We start from the raw sequence: 5,698 nt of genomic DNA, 5'->3' as shown, positions 1-5,698 counted from the left end.
AGCGAGGGCGCATACTTTGAATAAAATATTTGTTATCATTCTCTTGAAATAAATGTGTTATTTTCTTGAAAAAATACCGGTTTCATATGTATACACCTGGTATGAGACTAAAGGTCGAGGGAAGAAAATGGAAAAATGTCCTTCAAGTCGGATTGGAACCAACGAACTGGAACCTATGAACCAACACCTTATTAACGTGCATTATTTATTACCACACTCTAACTAAAAAAATGACAAAAAGTTGGAATTTTTAGGAAAAAGCCGAAACTTTGTATCACTGTTCTAAGAAAATATTGTTATATTTTATATTCTACACATTTCAACTATTATCCAACTTTCTGTCTTTGAGCATGAGACTAAAGTTAAAGGGATGTGAAATAAAAATTATTCACGAGTAATAGGGCAATAAAACGGACTAAATGGAAAAAAGATCCTTCGAGCCGGATTTGAACCAGCGACCTATGGATTGCTATAATACTTTATCAACCCACTACAGTCCACCGCTCCACCAACTTAGCTATCGAAGGTCGTTAAAATAGGATTCCTTTTTTTTAAGAAGATCAGAATTTTATGACCTGCAGTACGATAACAAGCTTTTACGGGTTGGTGTGGCAGAGTCCAGTTTCAAGCCATCGAGAAGTATCCGTGAAGGTACGATAAAAAGCAGAAGTAAAAGAAGAATCGAGTACGAGACATATGTATGGAACTGATAAGCCAACTCCAATTAGAACAATCTCTTTTGAGATACACTAAGAAAACTTTTTTTTTAGCTGATATTGTTAAATTTTTATGAGGTGATAAAATAATTAGAAGATGTTAGCTTTGTTGTTAGTGGTCTCACCTGGTTTTTTTCTTGGTTTTGCTTATTATCTAGTCGACAGTAGCTATTCAGCTAATCATTCAACATGGTTGCACAAAGATACGTCTATCAAACGAGCCAACTATAGAGAGGGATTAGCGGATTTTAATTTATGCTAATTGATTTGGATGAATCTACCAACAAAATCCAACATCTTCTGATTGAATCCTTACATAATCAACATTAATTAACATTGTCTAAGGATACAAGACTGTTAGAGGCAGATTCAGTGGAACAAACCAACTAGACAAATTGGTTCTTTGAAAGGATTCGAATACAAAGGGATTCTTTCAAATAATGTTTTTTTAAATAGACCAGTATACCTGCAAAGCTTATATATTCTAATTAATTTGTCACCTGGTCGACATCAAAATATCGTTAGCTTATCATAAAACGTGGTTGGAAGAAGATACAATAATGGAACGACCCAACTATGCAGAAGGATTCTTTTAAAGGATCTTTTTCTTCCAACATACTAGTATATCACAAATTTTTATTAATTAATTACTAATTAATCTAATTAATTAATTCTGATTAATTTGTCACCTGCTCAATTTCCGTGAACATCAGATAATCATACAACATGGCTGAAAGGAGATGCAACTATGGAACAAATCAACTATACAGAGGGATTCTTTTAAATGATTTTTGTTTACAATTAGAGTAGTATACCAAAAAAGCTAACATCTTGTAATTGATTTCTCATATGTTTGACATCCAATAACATCAGCTAATCATTCAACAAGGTTGAAAGAAGATACAACTATGAAATAAGCTAGCTACAAGGAAAGATTTTTTCCAATAATTTTTTTCAAGAAGGTTAGTATTACCAGAAAGCTGACATGTTCTAATTAATACCTCACCTGATCAACATCCAATAATATTAGCTAATCAGTTGACAAGTTTGAAAGACGGTACAACTATGGAACACGTCAACTATAAAGGGGGATTTTTTTCAAGTTTTTTATCAAGAAAAATAAAGACTAACTAAAACTAACAAAGCTAAAATCTTCGACTTAATTTCTCACCTAGTCAACATCCAATACAATCAGCTAATCATACATTATAGTTAAAAGAAGATACAACTACAGAATGCTCTACTACAAATAGAGATTATTTCCAATAATTTTTTTAAAGAAGACCAGTATACTGAAAAAGCTGACATCTTTTAATTAGTATTTCAGCTAGTCGGCATCCAATAATAATCCAATTATTCAATAATTAATCAACAAGGCTATAAGAAGGTACAACTATGAAACAAGACAATTATAAAGAGGGAATTTTTTCAAAGATTTTTTTTTAAGACTGACAGAGACTAACTAAGGATAAGTATCTCTAACAAAGCTGAAATCTTCTACTTAATTTATCACCTGGTGAACATCCAATAAAATCAGCTAATCACACAACAAGGTTGGAAGAAGGTACAACTATGGAACAAGTAAACTATATCGAGAAATGTTTTTCAAGGATTTTTTTAAAAAGATCAGTATACCAATAAAGCTAACATCTTCTAAAAAAGAATAAGAACACTGTTTTCTTGAATGAATAAAAACTTTTTGGTTGGTATCCGTGCAACCAAATTTTTTTTCTCATAGAGAAAAACGTTGCTAATTTTAGAAATAGATGAGCTCCAGTTTCTAACAATATTTTCTTTGCATTATTATCGATGATAGTCCACCCTGAAAATTTACATTACCCCGAACAATTCTTAAAAACATGAAAGTAGTAGTCTCTAATTTTAAAAACCTATGGAAGTGAATAAAAAAATTTTATTTGTATAAATAAGAATAATTAGAATACATTTTAAATACAGTTTTATAAGTTTGTTAAAATCCTAATTATTCAAAATGCGATGTTAATTTTTGGCCGTGTAATACTTATTCGATTCTTAATTAACCAACATTTTTTTGGTAAAATCTCACATTTTGGTGAAATTTAAGTGCTTTATATGATGAGATGAATTTTGTACCATGTTGATCTTTCAACAACAAAGATGAATTTCCAACCAAAAAGATTAATTTACTACCAAGGAAGGCAAATTTTTAACAACATACCTCAAGTTTCAACTAAAAGATATTAATTTTAGGTTAAGAAAATTAATTTTCATGATAAAACAAATCATTTTTAACAACAAAAAGAACTAATTTTTAACATAATAGTTCAATTTCACAAAAGAAACTGTTCAAATGAGAAAATTAATTTTCAACCAAGAAAAAAAGAAGTTTTAACTAAATATTTAAATTTTCAATCAAAGATAGTAACTTTAAACCAAAGATAGGAATTTTCAACTTAAATGGTACCTACATTTTTAACCAAAAATATAACTTTTACCAAATTAGAGCATCTTTGTATTTGAACCATCTACAAAAAAGATAAATTTTCATTCCAGAAGATTAATTTTCTACTAAAAATGACGAATTTGTTTAAAAAGTAGAGGATTTTTTAAGCAATTAGTTAAATTTGTAACTAAAAAGATAAATTTTCTATCAAAAAAAAAACTTTTAACAAAATATATGTATTTTAAATTAAAACAGATACATTTTTTCAAACAAGTTAGGAGAGGTAAAATTTCAATTCAAAGAATACAATTTCAACTAAAGAAATTAATTTTCTTCCAAAAAAGACTTATTTTCAACAAAATACATGAACTTTCAACTGAATAGTTAAACCTTCAAATAAAAAAGATGAATTTTGAACTTTAAATAGAATAATTAAATTTTTAGCTAAAAATTAATTTTCAACAAAATAGTTAAATTTCCCCCTTCACAGATGAATTTTTAACAAAGAAAATTAAATTTCTATAAAACGGTCGACTTTAAACAAATCATTAATAATTAAGGAACAAAATAGTTGTATTATTAACGAGTAAAGTTCATTTTTAATTAAAATGATAAATCTTTAACTGGAGAAACGATTTTTAAGCGAATAAGTAAATTTTAAACTAAAACGATGAATTTTGAACAAAGAAAATTATTTTTCCATACAAAATCAATTTTCAATAAAATAAATAGATTTTTAGTTACATAGTGGAATTTCCAACTAAAAAAGATGCATTTTCAATAAAAAATGGATTAGTTATATTGTCAGTTAAAAAATTATATTTTTCAATTTTCAACAAAATAGTCCAATTTTCACCTAAAGGAATAAATTTCTAACCAAAACAACCGAACAAATAAATTTTAAACTAAGTGAATTAATTTTCTACCAAATAAGTGGAATTTAGAACTAAATACAAGAATTTTTTGTAAATTTCGAAGAAGAAAATACAAAACAAAAACTTTGAAATTGTTTAAATATTTTATTTTTTTATTCACAGAGATTTAGGAACATAGAGATTGTTCCTTAGTGCCTTTTATAAAATTTCTCAAATTTTGAACTCGACATCTTAATTTACGTGAACTGAGTTATTGCAAAAAATATCGGCAAGGTAGGAAAGGGCAAGTATTATATGGCCTTAGCAAATTTAATTTAATTGATATAAACATACTTCGATTAGTAAACTAATCTCTAATTTTTGTAAGTTATGCCTCTCAAAGTGGGTTAAATCTGAATTATTTGAAATTGAATCTTATTTAAAAAATTTAATTCTCATCCGATTTCTACCTTACCGACATTTTTGTGCAAAATCTTACATTCCTTCGAATTGAGATATCAATTTTGAAGTTTGGGGAAATATATAAATCGTACTAAGAAATGTTTTTCTTTATCTTAAATTTACAAAACCACAAATTAAATATTTTGTAAATTATTTTTTGTATATCTCGAAATTAAGGACCACAAAGGCATTCCTTAATACTTTGGATGTAATTTCTCAAATTTTCAACACGATATGTCAATTCGTGCAAACGTTATTTGCTGCAAAAAATGCCGGTAAGGTAGGAATCGTGTAAGTATTAAATAGTTTTAAAAAATTATATAAAATTGTGATCATAAAAGTACGTCGATGAATGTACTAATCTGTAATTTTGAAAATGTATGCCCCTTATAGCAAGCTAAAACTCAACCAATCTCTACCCTACCGACATTTTTTCGCAAGATTTTACGTTTCTACAAATTGAGATATCGAGTTGAAAGTTTAGATAATAAAATTAAGGATATGAAGGGCCTTTTATTTCCCTTAAATTCACGAAACTATAAAACAATTAACTTTTTTAAAACTTTTTTTGTATGGCTCGAAATTACGGACCATAAAGGCGTTCTTTTAATACTTTTTATATAACTTTCTGGATATTAAAATTCGTGTAAACGTTAGTTGTTGCAAAAGAATGTCGGTAAAGAAGAAATTGTGTAAGCATTACGAGAACTACGAAAAATTTAATTAAATTGAGATCATAAACATGTTTCAATGGATATACAAATCTCTAATTTTTTAAAAATTATGTCTCTCAAATTGGGCTAACAAAGTATAATCCGAATTATTTTTTATTGAATTTTATTTTATGGTTATGAAATGAGATATCGATTTGAAATTTTGGGAAATTAAATGAAAGGTACAAAAAAAAAACCATTTCTTGTCCTTTTCTGAAACTTTAAACAAAGAAAAAAATTTGTAAACATTTTTGATTTGTTAAAATATTTTTTTGAAAATGTGGATCATAAAATAAAAATAATTCTTTAGTACCTTTTATATAGTTTCTCAAATTTTCAACTCGATATCTCAATTCATCAGAAAATTATTTGTTGCAAAAAATGTCGGTAAGGTAGGAATCGTGTAAGTATTACATCGCTTGAAAAAAATTAAATTAAGGGCATGCGACACAGTGGAATTCCTACATTACCAACCTCTTTTTTCTATTGAACAAAATTTTTTTTTGAACCATAGAACTTTTTTTGTAAATC

General features: G+C 27.4%; 1 non-coding gene across 1 annotated transcript; it reads right to left on the bottom strand.

Annotated features, from left to right (window-relative positions):
- Positions 1-431: 431 nt before the first annotated feature.
- On the bottom strand, positions 432-527 carry Trnay-gua. The gene is made up of 2 exons: positions 491-527; positions 432-467 (listed from the first exon to the last, which is right to left on the bottom strand). It is a non-coding gene; the product is annotated as a tRNA-Tyr (tRNA).
- Positions 528-5,698: the final 5,171 nt, after the last annotated feature.

This window comes from Belonocnema kinseyi, chromosome 8, assembly GCF_010883055.1.
Source record: "Belonocnema kinseyi isolate 2016_QV_RU_SX_M_011 chromosome 8, B_treatae_v1, whole genome shotgun sequence".
Classification (NCBI taxonomy): domain Eukaryota; kingdom Metazoa; phylum Arthropoda; class Insecta; order Hymenoptera; family Cynipidae; genus Belonocnema; species Belonocnema kinseyi.
The sequence above is the reverse complement of the archived record's forward strand: the minus strand, read 5'-3'. Positions and strand labels throughout refer to the sequence as shown.